Source organism: Stenella coeruleoalba, assembly GCF_951394435.1.
Source record: "Stenella coeruleoalba genome assembly, chromosome: 1".
NCBI classification, from domain to species: Eukaryota; Metazoa; Chordata; class Mammalia; order Artiodactyla; family Delphinidae; genus Stenella; species Stenella coeruleoalba.
In genome coordinates this window covers 7,473,750-7,489,907 of record NC_137169.1, presented here as the reverse complement: position 1 = coordinate 7,489,907, position 16,158 = coordinate 7,473,750, and the positions used below count along the sequence as shown (strand labels likewise).

Here is a 16,158-nt window from a genome sequence, read left to right as displayed (position 1 = left end):
ACAACTCCAAAACAGATGAAGTTACCGCCTTGCCGTTCTGCAGTTCCGGCTTCCACAAGTGGGGCTTCCTTCGGGGGGTCAGGGTCCCTTTTGGATTCAGACACCTTTCACAGTGTGGGCCCCACCCTTGTTCTTCCAGCTAAATCACCTGGTGAACCAGGGGCCCAGTTTCCAAAGAGATGGGTTAGCCTTGACCTCCCTGCCCAGACCAAGGCCTCCCCGCCCCCTGCCCCAGGCAGCCCTGGCTTCCGACAGACCGATCCATCCTGACCCTTGTCCTCACAGTATGTCCTTCTGCTGCAGGAATATGAACTAAAATGTGTTTCAGACCCTCTAGGTTTCTTCCATTCTCTCCAGGTAGAGAGCATTTGAATGATTTTCCATTTATAATTTTATGTTTCTCCTGCGGCGGGGCTGGGGGGAGGGGCGTTGGAGGAAGACAGTTTAAACACATGAGGCTGTGGGTGCTGCCGAGATGATCTGGAGATTTTAAATGGTAAAGGGGTAGTTCTGAGCCCCTGAATGATGCAGTCTTACTTACTAAGGAAGGAGCAGAGGTGATAGAGAAACCGCCAAGGTCAGGTCCGCTGAGCTGTGATCTCAGACCTCTGTGAGTGCCGTTTCCCACTATGTGCTCCATAGCCAATCGCTGGAGTTGCAGGAAGATGGGGTGCTGGTGATTTTTAGGGGGAGCACGGTGGGGCCTACAGGCTGGTAAGCTGGCTTACGGGTGTCTCTCCAGGGCCCTGGCTCTACTTTCCTGCGCAGAACAGCCTTCCGGAGCTTACGGTGGGACGTGGTGGGGCAGAGTCAGCCAGCACAGGGGCAGAGTCCTTCATCCCTACCCCAGGGAAGCTGCTGCTGCCACCCGAGAGCCATCACTTTACGTCTGCTCCGGGACTGGCTGTCCACCCTCACCTCCCATCTCCGAGGAAGAGAAGAGCTCTCGCAGGCCTGTGAGCGATGGTGGCAGAGCTTGGGTGCTCAACAGCGGCCACGGCACTGGACTGGCTGGCTGGGCAACCAGCCACCAAAGTGGAGGAAGATCTTTTATTCTCCTCTTCTGACCCCATTCCACGTCCTTTAAAAAATATACGTTGGGATTTTTTGGAGTAGGTAATATATACATAGTACAGAACTCAAAAGGCTAATTGTTGAAAACTAAGTCTTCCTCCCTCCCTGAAAGAGACGCCTCGAAAAAGACACCTGTTAGTGGATGTCTTGTGCATCTTAACCAGAGACCTCCTACACACGTACAAGTGCATCAGGTACGCGCTGACTGCACACGTGCCCGATGTGCACTGTTTTGTTTCCACACTGTATACACACTGTCGTGCACCTTACTTTTTTCACTTCACGGTAAGTACTGGAACTCATTCTGTTCCACCATCATCATCATCGTCATCATTTGGCTAATACTGCTTCACTTCTCCTGTGCTGGGTATTGTTAAAAGTGCTTTGCTTATGTTAATGCGTTTATTCCTCACAACAAACCTGTGAACTAAGGACTGTTACTGTCCACAGTTTGCAGATGAGCAAACTGAGGCACAGAGCCGTTAAGTTAATGTCTGAGGTCATTTACAGCTACCCCACTCCTTTTAATGGTTCCCTGGCATTCTTTTGCTTGGTTATACTTATACTGAGCGATTTGAAAGCAAGTTGTGGGCTTCCCTGGTGGCGCAGTAGTTAAGAATCCGCCTGCCAATACAGGGGACACGGGTTTGAGCCCTGGTTCGGGAAGATCCCACATGCCACGGAGCAACTAAGCCCATGTGCCACAACTACTGAGCCTGCACTCTAGAGCCACGAGCCACAACTACTGAGCCCGTGTGCCACAACTACTGAAGCCCATGCTCCTAGAGCCTGTGCTCCGCAACAAGAGAAGCCACCGCAGTGAGAAGCCCGCGCACAGCAACGAAGACCCAATGCAGCCAAAAATGAATTTATTTTAAAAAAAAAAAGAAAGCTGAAGAGCTGCCCTTATTAAAAAGAAAAAAAGCAAGTTGCAGGTATCAGATACTTTGCATCTCCTAAGGCCATGCTCCGACATTATCCCAATACTATTTTCAGCCCCAAGGAATTTACTATTGACCCAGCAGTGTTCTCTGATATACAGCCCACATCCAACTTTCCCAACCACGCCCCTCACTTTGGCCTGCACCAGTTTTTAATCTGGGATCCAACTGAAGATCTCAACTTCACTAGGTTCCCAAGCTCTTTCCTCTCCCTTAGCCTAGAGTGTTCACTAGCTTTTCTTTGTCTATCACGACATTAACATTTTTTAAAATCCAGGACTATTGACTATTAGTCTGGTTTTCCTTAGAATTGGAGTAAAGGTGAACATTTTGGTGAGAAATGATTGTAGCTGACATTGTCCACGTCCCACTGGAGGCACACAATGCCAACCTGCCCCGCTTCTGGTGAGGCTGGGTTTGTGGATCACTCAGTTATGGAGCAAAGTTTTAAAAGTACAAAATAGTAAGTATATTAAAAGAAAACAGTGGGAGAAGGAAATAATATGAAATGAAATCTGTAAGTTATAAAATAAAAGATGTTAAAATCTGATTACATAAAAATCAAAACTCTACATGGATAAAATAATATAATCGAAAGAACAATGACAAATTGGGGAAATACGTGTAACAAATATCACAGCCATAGGACAAACTGCCTTAATATATAAAGAGCACTTGTAGATCAACAAGAAGAAGACTGCCAACCCAAGAAAGAAATGGGCAAACAACATAACAGATTGCTCTTAATGATCTGAAATGATGCTCTATTTCCTCATCAGGAAATGCAAATTGAAACTATAATGATATACCACTTCCCACCTATCAGATTAGCAACAAATCAACTTCTGCCAAGGTATGGGGGAAAACAGGTGTTCTTGCACCATTTTGGGGGGCACATAAAAGGTCACCATGTCCATGGAGGGCAACTTGGCAAAATATTAAACATTTAAACACATGCACCCTTTGCTGTAGCAACTAAGACTGTAGGGATTTATCCTATAGACAGACAAAAGCATAAAGATACATGTAGGGGTTTCCCTGGTGGCGCAGTGGTTGAGAGTCCGCTTGCCGATGCAGGGGACACGGGTTCATGCCCTGGTCTGGGAAGATCCCACATGCCGCAGAGCGACTAGGCCTGTGAGCCATGGCTGCTGAGCCTGTACGTCCGGAGCCTGTGCTCCGCAACGGGAGAGGCCACAACAGTGAGAGGCCTGTGTACCGCAAAAAAAAAAAAAAAAAAAAAAAAAAAAAGATACATGTAGGAAAATACTGCTTCTTAATAGCAATGAAAGAGAGGGAGTTCCCTGGTGCTCTAGTGGTTAAGATTCGGCACTTTCGGGACTTCCCTGGCGGTTCAGTGGCTAAGACTCCATGCTCCCAATGCAGGGAGCCTGAGTCGATTCCTGGTCAGAGAACTAAGATCCTGCATGCATGCCGCAACTAAAGATCCCACGTGCCACAACTAAGACCTGGAGCTGCCAAATAAATAAATTAAAAAAAAAAAAAAAGATTCGGCACTTTCACTGCTGTGGCCCAGGTTCAATCCCTGGTCGGGGAACTGAGCTCCTGCAGCCAAAAAAAAAAAAAATAATAATTTGGCTTCCTTGGTGGCACAGTGGTTAAGAATCTGCCTGCCAATGCAGGGGACGTGGGTTCGAGCCCTGGTCCAGGAAGATCCCACATGCCGTGGAACAACTAAGCCCGTGCACCACAACTACTGAGCCTGCATGCCGCAACTACTGAAGCCCATGCTCCGCAGCAAGAGAAGTCACCAGAATGAGAAGCCTGCGCACCACAACGAAGAGTAGTCCCCACTCACCACAACTGGAGAAAGCCCATGCGCAGCAACAAAGACCCAGCACAGCCAAAAATAAATAAATAAAATAAATGTTAAAAAATATTCAAAAACAATAATAAAAGACAGAAAATTTAAGTGCTCAGCAACTTGTTAAAAAAATTCTTTTTTTTTTTTTTTTTTGGCTGCATTGGGTCTTCGTTGCTGTGCACGAGTTTTCTCTAGTTGTGGTGAGCGGGGGCTACTCTTTGTTGCAGTGCACAGGCTTCTCATTGCGGTGGCTTCTCTTGCTGCGGAGCATGGGCTCTAGGTGCCCAGGCTTCAGTAGTTGTGGCACATGGGCTCAGTAGTTGTGGCTCGTGGGCTCTAGAGTGCAGGCTCAGTAGTTGTGGCGCATGGGCTTAGTTGCTCCGCAGTATGTGGGATCTTCCGGACCGGATCGAACCCGTGTCCCCTGCATTGGCAGGCGGATTCTTAACCACTGTGCCACCAGGGAAGTCCTGGAACTTCTTTTTTGGGTGAGTTATTCTATTTGGGACTTGGAAGTCTTATGACTGAGTATCTTTCTGGCAGACTTACATGACTTTTCTAGAAGCAGGTAAGAACCAGTGCGTTGGTGCCTATATTTTCTGTTTTTGTTTTAACATTGTGTCATGTGCTCCAGGTAAATTTGCAAGGAAGTTTAGTTCTCTGAGACTTAAAGTCTTAATCCTCAGGAATACCATCAAACTAATGTGTAGTGTAACTAACCTCTCTCTCTCCCGAACCTCCATATAAGCTTTTTCCTCTCAACTGAGAGTTTTTGCAGGAGGTCAGATTTTGCTTGCATTTTGTGGATATGGGCTTGTGAAAGGTCCTGGGTTTCATTTTATGAAATTTGACAGTCTGAGGTGAATAGCTGGCCTTTAAAACCAGGAGTCTTTTTGCCAGGGGAGCGCTCGCAGGCCAGTTTTGCTGGGAGCTTCTTCTCCCTCTCTGTGACTTGGTGACTAATGGTTCCATGGCTTTCGGGGTGGAGGATGTCATTACAAATGGATGATGGGGCTTTGGCTTCTGAACTGGATTATCTGGGCGTGCTGAGTGGGTGGGGAGCAGAATATGCCATCCCAAAATATACCACTTTGGCATATTGATTATTTTGAATTATAGTTTCCTGAGAAACAGCCAGTGCAAGAAGGGCCCTCTGACCCTCCTTTATCCCCCTGAAAGCAGGAAATAAATCTCCCATGTGAAAGGTACCTTCCCTGTACCAGGGGGTAGAAGGCATCCTTATCACCAGAGACAGGGGATTCAAGGCTGAGAAGGCTGTATAAACAAACCTTGTTACTTCCTCACTAATTTACTACCCCAAGCCCAAGCTTCTTTGTCTTGTCAATTCTTCACAAATTTATCGTTTCTTTGTCTAAAAGATATAAAAGATGCCTGCTCTGGTCACTTCTTCAAGCCACATGTCTTTGGGGCTCCCATATGTACGAAATTAAATTTGTTTTTCTCTTGTTAATGTCTCCTGTCAATTTAATTATTAGACCAACCAAAGACCTTAAAGGGAAGAAGGGAAAAGTTTTCCTCCCCTACACTGGTCTGGGTGTTCGTGTGCAGCCCCCTGGGATTGGGGGTAGTTTCTTTCTTAGAGCTTTCACACAGCCCCTAAGGCCTCCCATCCACTTCTGTCCACTCTCCTGAGCTCTTCCACGGTGGCCCTGGCCCTGAGCAGGTGACTGTGGGTGGAATCCTGCTGTTTGGGGCGCTGTGTTTTCCCGTCTCCTCAGAGCCTGTGCATTTTCCCTGATCATCCCTCCCTTCCCCTCCAGCCTCCAGCGTCATTGTCTCCAGACTGGATGAGTTTTGTGACCCATCAGAAGTTCTCATCTTCATGCTACTTCCCCAGCAAGTTAATGGAATGAACACATGTAGATTCTGAAGTTGCCTCTGTTTAAAATCTTTTTTATTTTGATTATTAGCTTGTTAAACATTTAGGGAGGAAGGAAACTGAGTGTTCAGCAGCCTCTTAGGGGGAGGTTTCCTTCTTCCTTGGATTATTTTTTGTTCTGAGGTGGCTGGAGGGAAAGGAGAGGGAAGGTCACGGCCTGTGTCACGGAGCAGAAGCAGTTATCCAAACAAACAAACAGTGTGGCTTATGTGACATGAGGGTGTAATGAGTGCTTGCAGTGTATTGCAATAGTATGGATATGTGTTCGAGGTAAACAAACATAGCTTTATTTTTATGCAAATTAACACGTACCTGTACGCTGAAAGCCTATAGGAAAGAGGAGGCAGTAATCCTAAAACTTATGTTCTTAAGGGTTTATGAGAAGCTTCACCCAGGAAGCCAGGCCTGGGGCCTCTCAGCTGGGTCCTGAGGACAGCCATCCCCAGAGCTGGGCAGTGAGGAGTGGGCTGGCTCTGGAGGCCACCCCGGCGAGACTGAGCCCTTGCCCTGCGAGCAGCCCAATTGGTTTCAGGACCTAATTCTCGCAACAGGAAGCTGGAGGCCGTTCTGGCCCCATTCTGAGGGGATACAGTGAGCCTGGTCCGGGAAACTTATTTATTTGAAGACTTCAATGGAGGGAAGGGATGGAGGGATAGTGGGGGCAGAGCTGGAGAGGGCAGTGGTCCTTGAGCAGCCCACCTGCTGGCAGGCATCGGAAGACCTGGGCCGCCTTATCTGGGCCTGCCCCTGAGAACAAGGCTTGTCCCCTTCGGCAGGAGGCTGGTGTGAACGAGCCCATCTGGCTCTGAGTGAAGGGACCTTATGTAGCTCCTGATAAATAAACAGCACTGTGTCAGTTTTTCCCCTTCCTCTTTAAAAAAAAAAAACAGCCCCGCCACCAAAAAACAACAACTTTTAAATTTCCCAATTTAATTAACGTTTTAAATGGTGACCCTGCAAGAGTTGGCCTAGCTGTGGGCGGTGGGGTTGATGGAGCTTCCGTGGGTTAAAATTTCCATTCTGGCCTCTTTCTCTGGAGGTGACCCAAGGTCTGTGAAACCTGGCCAGGCTCCTTCCCTGGGATTATTAGGCTTGGAACTGGTCCTTCCGGCCCCAATTTGACTTCAGCCTGATCCCTAAGAAGGCTGACCAGCAATGCAGATTGAGTTTTCCCTTTGGGGGGTGGTGGTGGTGGGTTGTCAGCACGCTGGGGGCATCTCAGATGTTGATCTAGGTCACAGGAGAGAAAAGGTGTCCTTCTGCCACCAGCCTGCACAGGTGAGCTTTTGACACTGCCAGGTGCCGCTCAGCCCGCGGTGAAGGCCGTCCAGCTCGAGAGAGCCTGCCTAGGAGTGGGAGGCGGCGCTTGCACCCGCTCAAGCTGGGAGTGCCTGCCCTTACATCCACTCATAAAGAGACAAGGGCTCTGGAGTCTGCATTACCCACCCCCTTGGAACCTGCAGGAGGCCAAAGGTCAGACTGAATCAGAGGAAAATCCGGAGCCGGATTTTGTAGGCGCGCTGGTTCCTGATTTCAGGTCTCAGGCTCCGGCTTGGCCAGGTTCCAGGGCTCCAGCTGTTCTCTGGGAAGGAAAAAAGAATCTCTTTTTAAATTAGGTCAGAAGATGCCTTTCTTTCCTTCTGTCCTTGTCCCCCTACTGTGCAGGGATACAACCGCCACCTGCACGTCCCTCGGTAAGAACTACAGAGCTTAAGGACTTCGCCGGGGATCTGAGTGTCTCAGTGCAGCCGAGGAAACTTCCCCCCGGCTCCGTGTTCCCTTCCTGTTTGCATTGTGCTGGCTGAACCGCGGAGGCTGTCAGAGCAGGCCTGCCAGGTACTCTCGCTTAGCTGTAAAAAGGACTTGAAGAGACAGTGAGCTCTGGGTAACCTTTTCTACCAATCAGGCCAAAATCACAGGATAGAATTTTTTTTAACCAGAAGTTTTTGCTTTTATTATTATTATTATTGGCCGTGCCGCATGCGGGATCTTAGTTCCCTGACCCGGGATCGAACCCGGGCCCGCTGCAGTGGAAGCGCAGAGTCTTAACCAGTGGACCACCAGGGAAGTCCCCAGAAGTTTTAAACAGACGCCTTTTACCAATCCAGTTACATCAACATTTATAGTCTGTACATGGAGGCTCCTTCAGTTCCTTGATGTCTTAGGTTCTCTGAGGTGAGGACATTCTGAGGCTGGGGGCTTCCTTCGTGGTTCCCAGGTGAATCTGAAATCTGTTCATTCACTTAACTGTGCATGGGACTCCAGATGTGACTGACAGCAGCAGGAACCCACCAGATTCCTCAGCACAGAGCCTACGGTCTTCAAGCTTTTCGAGGGTCCACAAAAATACTGGAGACCTGAAAAGAAAAAGTATCTGCTCCCTCTACTCATAGGAGTTATATGAGAATTCTATTTAATGAGAGATATGGGTCCATTTATTTATTTGGCTGCACCGGGTCTTAGTTGCGACATGCAGGATCTTTAGTTGTGGCACGCGGGATGTAGTTCCCTGACCAGGGACCGCACCTGGGCCCCCTGCATTGGCAGCACGGAGTCTTAACCACTGGACCGCCAGGGAGGTCCCTGGGTCCATTTTAATATGTCTGTGAGAATAAGGCTGCCTGGGCCCACGAAGGACTTAAACCACCCTGTGGCCTGCCCTCAGAGAGCTTCCAGTTTGGAGGTGGAAATAGAGGCACAGACACCCAGGTGCAGTGCTTGTGCAGTGCTTTGAGTAGAGGAAGTTTGGGTGAGTGTGCAAACACAGGCTTCAAAAAGGTAACGATTGAACAGTGAACAGTAAATAGGGAGGAACATTCTAGGCTGAGGGTACAGCAGATGTGAAGGCCGGAGGTGCTGAATGAGCCTGGTGCAAGTGGTAATGAAGGTGGCCACCTGGCAGGGCTTCTCATCCTCGGCACTATGGGCGTGGGGCTGGGGGGACGGGGCGCGTCCTGTGCACTGTAGGTGGTTCTTCCCAGGAGCATCCTCCCAGTTGTGACAATCAAAAATCCTCCTTTCTCCAGACATTGCCAAGTGCCCCCATCTGAGAACCAGCGCCAAGCAGGGACCGTGGTGGATGGCCAGGGGCTGCCTGCCCGCCCCTGCCCGAGGGTGCAGTGGAGGGAGCCCCTTCCTGTCTAGCGTGCGGGTTTGTGCCTGCCCCCATGTCCTCTGGTTTGTGTGACGCTCTATGTGCAAGAGTGGCTGGCAGGCTCTCTCCGAGGGGAGTCAGGCCACGGGAAGGAAGGTGCACCCCGAAGCCCCCTCCCCAGGCTGGCTGGTTTTCTGTGTTGATGCCTTTCCCCCTGTTGTCTGGGCAGCCAGGCAGGGTGGCTGCGCTCTGGATGTTGGGCGGCTTTGAATGATGTCATGTGGATTTGATTGTAATGCTTCGAGAAGTTCACCAAAGGGCCTTCATCAGAGCGGCTCACACCTGGAAGAGAAAGTGCCCTGTTGCTGTGAAGGGGCAGGTGGCAGCTCTGAGGTAGGAGGTGTTGGGAGGGTGGGTGTTAAGAGTTCCGGAATCTCCTGTGCAGCAGACCTGCGGCCGGGGAGGAGGGCCTATTGGTGTCTGGGCTTCCCAGCTGCTCCCCCGCAGATGAGGGCCGCCCTGGGGCCTCCAGAGCAACTGAAGCCTCTCCTGCTGCGACCCCACTTCCCAGGGGCTTTTTAGTGTTTTCTTGACCTTTAATTTTGATTTCAAATCTACAGAAAACTTGGAATAGTGCAGTGAACACACCTGTGCCCTTTACCTGGATTCACCAGTGTTAACCTTTGCCGTATTTGCGCACGTACTGTCTCTGTTCATACTCACACTCACACATACACACACACACACACACACTAACACATGCATATACACATACACGCTCACACACATACACATAAACACTCACACACGTACACACTAACAAACGCATATACACAGACACAAACACGCACATATACACATATACACGTAAACACATTCACACACATACACACACACAAGCACACTCATACACGTATACACACTAACACAAACACATGCATATACACATACACGCTCACACACATGTACACATACACACATAAACACATACGCATATACACATACTAACACAAACACACACATATACACGTACACATGTACACACACATAAACATACACATATACACATACACATATACACACATACACATAAACACACACTAACACAAGCACACACACACATACACACTCACATGCATAAACACACATACACACATACACAATAACACATACATATACACATACACGCTCACACACATATACACATACACACATATACACATGCGCACTAATACAAACACACACATATATACACATACACACATATACATACAACACTCACACATACACACTGATATATACATACACACTCACATATACATGCTCGCACATATACTCACACACATGCATACATATACACACACACTCACACACACACTTTTTTTCCAGAACCATTTCAGAGTAAGTTGCAAGCATTGAGACATTTCACCCTTAAATACTCAGCCTGTATCTCTCAAGAACCAGGATATTTTCCAATGTATCCACAATATATTCATCACATTCAACACATGTAACATTGATACACTACTAATATCTAATAAATACTCCCTATTAAATTTTCTCCAGTTGCCCAATAGCAGCCTATGACTCCCTCACCTCTCCCCTCCCTGGATTCCATCAAGAACCATTCCCTGTATTTAGTTCTTATACTGCCTTATTTCATGTTCTGATTAGCAGTTATTTTGGGTTCTGACTTGTCTTTTCCCTGTAAAGTGGGTTTTCATTTCAATTTCAGTTAAAATGGCTAATGGGACTTCCCTGGCAGTCCAGTGGTTAGGACTCTGTGCTTCCAATGCAGGGGGCACAGGTTTGATCCCTGGTTGGGGAACTAAGATCCCACATGCCATGGGGTGTGGCCAAAAAAATAAAATAAAATAAAATAAAATGGCTAATGTTTCTATCAGCTTCTGAACTGGATGGGGCTGATAGGATGGAGAGAAAGCGTGGATTTTCAAATCCAGGCTTGTCACCTGTTAGCTCCATGGCCTTGAGCAGGTTACTTATCTTCTCTGAGCGTTGGTTGTCTCATCTATAAAATGAGAATAATTCCTGCCTTGCAGGCTTGTCGTGAGGACCCCATGTGCTGAACAGGCCTGACATTGTGCCTGGCCCTTAGGAATGCTCTCGCAACCACAGTAATTATCACTGTTGTTCTGCAACTTCACCTGGCTTCACAGAGCAGGAAGGAGCTTTGGGGCAGGCTGGAATTTGGGTTGGTGACCTCAGGACAAATTCCTTATCCCAAGCTCATCACCTAAGAATGGTGCTGCGTCCTGAGCGGCTCTGCTGTCATTACACCTGTTTTGCTCCTGCTGGTGGAGTGCGGTTCAAGAACGCCGAGCCTGGGTCTGGATGGAGGAGGCCAAAATGTGGAATTTATTTATTAAGGTGGTTGCTCACGAGGCCCTAGAGTCCGGGAGGTTGCGGTTTAATTACTGAGAGTGGAGCTTGTGGAAGTTCTCTCTGGTGCCCCAGCTTTGATGTCGCTGGGGAACCTGAGGTGCCACCCCAAGTGGGACTCTCAGCCCGGGCTGCAGATGAGGCTCAGGGCTGCCTTCCTCTGCTGAGCGCGTTTCTGTCCACTTACTTGTTTACTGGAGAGCAGTGTACCATGGCGGGGAGCCTGGACGTTCTGGGTTCGAATCCTGCCCCAGAACGGACTAGGACGGGCTAGCTGGGTGAGCATAGACTAGTGCCCTCATTTGTAAAACCTTATAGGGATGCTTGTTGCAAAGACTGAATGATTCATATACATGGAGGGTTCAGAACAGCGCGCGGCCAACAGCGAGCCAGAATGTATGTCAGCTGTTTCTTTAAAGCAGTGTTCTCACCTGGGGGGGACTTTACCCCCCAGGGAGCACGTGGCAAAGTCTGGAGACATGCTTGGTTGTCACAACCAAGGGGGAGGTGCCTTTGGCTGGTAGAGCCCAGGGAGGCTGCTAAATAACCTCCCATGGGTGGCACAGTCACCGCAACAGAGAAGTATCCAGTCCAGAATGTCACTAGTGCTGAGGTTGAGAAACCAAGCATTCCGGGCAGCACGTGGAACATGGAAGGAGGTCGTGTTCCTCACCACCCCCACCCTTATCCTTCCTTTGATCTGCTCCCCTCCCCCTCCTCCCCTCACTGGTGTCCCTCCCAGGCCCTGTGCCCAGGGCCCCAGTCCAGCTCCCCCAGGCTTCCCCTGGCTCACCTGCTCACCTGACCACTGACACCTCTTTTTCCTCTCAGCCAGCCCGGTTTTTTATCAGAGTACCTATCTCCTTCCTCCTTACTAGGTTATTTACCCACTGATTACTTCTCGTTTATTTCATTTTGTCTGTTCTCCCTTCTCCCTAGAATGTACATAGGGACTTTGGCCTGTTTTTGCACTGCTGTATCCCAGTCCCAGTAAGTGCTCGGAACGTCTGTTGATTGCATGGATGAATGCGTTCCCCAAGGCCACACGGCTGGTACGTGACATGCCAGGATGTCAGTTCTTCGCCATCACCCATGTCGCTCCTTCTTCCCAAAGTGCCCCCCCAGCCCCCCGCCCCATCCAGCACAGCGTCTCCTAGAAGTGCCCCAGACGTTTCCCGGATCTGGTCAGTCACCACGTTCTGACTCCGTCTCCAGAACGCTTTGTGGATGTGCACGGTGATACCGACTTCATCTGAAGGACGAGCCTGCTCTGTTTCCACCCAGGGGCTTCTCCGTGGCCCTGGGAGCCCAGCCCCAGCTGTTGGCCTGTCCTCAGGGCCGTCACCAGCAGACCGGCAGCTGGCACGTCACACCCACACCCCCTCCCGCAGCCGCAGTGCAGTCCAGGCTCCGACACTGCTCCTGTCCCGCAGTTCCACCTGCCGAAGTGTCCCAAGCCCTCCCACCCTCACCGTCCCTTCTCCGTCACCCCGCAGCCCAAGCCCGGCCCTCACCTGGCCCAGCAGGGACCTGCCCTCCAGCTTCTCTCCATCTCTCCTCACACTGCAGCCCTCACGCCACAGCCACAGGGGTCTCAGGCTTTACCCGACTCTCCCGCTTGAACCTCTCCTCACCCCCCCCGAGACCCATGTGGTCTAGTACCTTGAGCCCCCTCACCTGCCTCCCTGGCCTCAGCTACACCTTCTTCCTCCAGTTTTCCCAAAGGCCCAGTCTCTTCCTGTTTGAGGACCTTTACGTGTGTGTGTGTCCCCCAACCCAGCTCCTCCTGACCTGAGTAACAGCTCAGAAGTCACCTCCAAGGGTGCCTGCCCCCAGGGCGAGGTCAGACTCCCAGCTGCGCGTCCTAGGGCACCTTGCACTTACCACCCCCGACCCCTGACCCCCATCATTTATCACCATCTGAGGCTCTGTTTACCAGGGTGTGACTTGATTCAAGCCTGTCTCCCCTGCTCACTGGGAGTCATTATCACAAGCATGCTCGCCTGTGTATCCTCAATGCCCAGCACAGGGCCTGGCATATAATAAACAGATGCTCGGTAATTGTTTGTTCAAAGAATGTCTGTTCCCTCTGCCTGCAGCGCGCTTCCCCATCTTCTCTACCAGCAAACTCCTTTTATTCATCCTTCAAGACCCAGTTTCAGGGTCTTCTGCTAGGAGCTGGTCCCTCCCCTTCCTCTGTGTTGCCACAGAGCTTTGCACATCCCCTTACTCTGCCACTTAACTACACTGGGTCGAGGCCCTGGGTTTTTTCCTCTCACCTCTGAGCTGCTCGGGGAGGTGCTGGGCACGGCACGTTACGTGCAGTTGGCACTCTTGGAAGTGTTTGTGTTTTTAACCTGACCTATCTTTTTGGTTCATTGTTACATATTATTTGTGTTGTTTTCCATTTGCCTTGTGCAGTGTGGTTTCCTCAGCCATTCTGGAAGCTCCTGGAAGGCAGGCTTAGTGTCACAGCCCCACCTTTGTATCTCCTGCTTCCTGAGCCTGACACAGGGCTGTGTTCACCTAGAGAGGTTTTATTCTAGTAAATCTTTCCTGAGTCCATGTCATGTCTACGTCAGGTTACGGTCCCCTTGGCAGTTGAGAGCACTTGACATCCTTTCCCTCATTCTGGACTGGCTAGATAGTTGGTGGCACCCGATGCAGGACCCCTTGTTAAACGAGTTATTCAGAGTTGTAAGACGGCAACAGGAGAGCATTAAACCAAGAGTAGGGCCCTTATGAGTGCTCGGACCTGTGCTGGTGCCCAGGCCTCATACTCATGAAGCCAGCCCTCATCTCCTTGCATCCTCCGAGGGAGGACACGGTAGAGGTCCTGATTTCCTTTTGACCAGTGGCAAACTGGAGGGCTCAGAGGGCAGTGACTGACCTCAGGTTGCACAGCTGACCATCGACAGAGTAGAACGGGAAACAGAGTCCAGCTCCGGAAGCGTGCTCACTGTCTCCACCGGCTCTGGGGCCCCAGGTGCTTTGGTCCTCGGTTTCCTCCTCTGTAAATTGGGAATATTGACCTGATCATCGGGTGGCAAATGGAACAGCTGGTGTGAGTCCCCAGATGGTCCCATCAGGAGCCACCACATCCCATAGGCGCCCTCTCCTTCAAGTCATGAAACCAAGATTCCTCTCTGTTTCTTGGACAGTCCGAGCCCTGTAGACAGTAGGAGGCTAATTGGCTGTTGGGATAGTTGGAAAATTAAAGCCCCTCAGAAGTGGGAGAAGGTTGTCTCTTTTCATCTCTTTTTGAAGGAATGTGGGGACTTGGGTAGAAGTTTACCCAGGGATCCTTGGTATTTCAGTGCTTTGATGTCTAGAGGAATAAAAGAGCAATTAATCGTTGTAAATGTCTTTCCCGTAGGGTAGGCTGAGGGTGGCGGGGGTGGCAGTGGCGGGTGACTGCTCTTCCATCCCAGGGCCATCACTGGTCTAAGGGCTCTGCAGACCAGAGACCCAGGGTCAGAGCAGCGTCTCCCTGTAGGGGAGGCTTCTGAATCTCACTTCCTCTGGGAAGCACGTTTTCCTCAGCCTCTTGGGTGGGTGAGTAGCAGAGATTGCTGAAGACAGATGGGTTGCAGAGCTCCCCTTGGTCCCCTAGAATAGGTTTCTCAATTATCCAAAGACATCTGTCCTCACCTCAGGGCTGAGAGCCAGGAGTCCACCTTTAAACCAAGTGCTCTGAGGCCCACACGCCGCAGTGGAGGGGTGGCCGGGCTGCCACGGGCAGGCGAGACTCCGGCCCCCCCGCCTGCACCTCCACCCACCATTAGCAGCCTCCCTCCTGCCCGGTCAGCCTGCAGAGGACCCAGACGATGAGGGTGTGTGTGGAAGGCCAAAGAAGAGAAGAGAATGTTCTCTGATTCCTAGAAGAGGTGTGTTGGGGCAAGCACACCTGTGGCCAGACTAGGAGGTTTTAAATTATCTGAATCTGTGTGTGTGTGTGTGTGTGTGTGTGTGTGTTCCCCAGGCACACAAACACCATGCAAGTCTGAGCACAAAGTGGGCGGAGCGCCGAGGTAGCTGTGCCTGGCTTGTCGTGTTGTTTGGTGGGTGGGATGCCTTCTCGGGCAGGTGCAGGACTTGCCCATCAGCTGCCCGGAAGTGATTCACTCTGGTCCTCGACATCTCCCAGTCAGCCTCGGTGACTAACCCAAGGGGAGGAGGGTGTGCAGTGACCTGCTTTGGCAGGAAATGACAGTGCATAGCTGCAGCCAGCACCTTAGCCCAGGGTGCTGGTGCAAGTTTCTGGGCTGGCCAGACATACAGATATTTCTAGACCGTGCCGGGCCCTTGGCCACAAGCTTCCCGCCATCCGCCTATATCCCACAGCACCGGCCGTGGCTCCTCCTGGCTCCTCCTGTGACCTGGGTTCTGTGTTTCCACAGGGCTGCACCTTCCTCCTTCTCCCCGGCCACAACCTGCCCGTCACAGTTGAGCACCTGTTTTCCTGAAGGTGATTTCCAGAAGCAGGTAAGGACCCCAGGGGAAGGACGTCTGGTAGAGTGGCCATAGAACGGCGTTGAGGAGACGGCCTCGGGTACTGGCTCTAGGGCTGACCGTGAAGCTGGCACATCTCATGTCCTTTCTTCATCGTCCCTGATAATGCTCATTGCTTCAGCTGTGTGGGTTCTTAACCGTGAGCCTTGTGGTTCTGCTGATGTCTTTTAGGCTGTTAAGATGTGTAAGGTCTGAATTAATATTTTATATAAGCTCTGTGAGTCAAACAGTTATATGGCACTGTATTTTCATGCAATGTAAACATTGTACAGATGAAAATGTACATTTTAAAACATGAACATCTAAAATATATCACTTTTTTTTTTAAATGGACAAAAGTCAAGTGCTGGGACCCATGGGGGAGAGGTGGCTTGTGTACCTATAGGTGCCCCCTGTTGTCTGGCCAAGCCTG

General features: G+C 50.3%; 1 protein-coding gene across 4 annotated transcripts in view; it reads left to right on the top strand.

Moving 5' to 3' along the window:
- CTNNBIP1 (catenin beta interacting protein 1) overlaps positions 1-16,158 on the top strand; it is a 53,277-nt gene that overhangs the window by 7,578 nt on the left and 29,541 nt on the right. Inside the window, exons 2-3 of one of the 4 annotated variants that reach the window (XM_079916770.1) lie at positions 7,406-7,576; positions 15,635-15,719. The gene's annotated coding sequence lies outside the window, so the exon portion shown is untranslated. Of the gene's footprint in view, positions 1-7,322; positions 7,577-14,944; positions 15,122-15,634; positions 15,720-16,158 lie in introns of those variants that run through there. The other 3 variants (XM_079916769.1, XM_079916771.1, XM_079916768.1) reach the window with 3 other exon arrangements.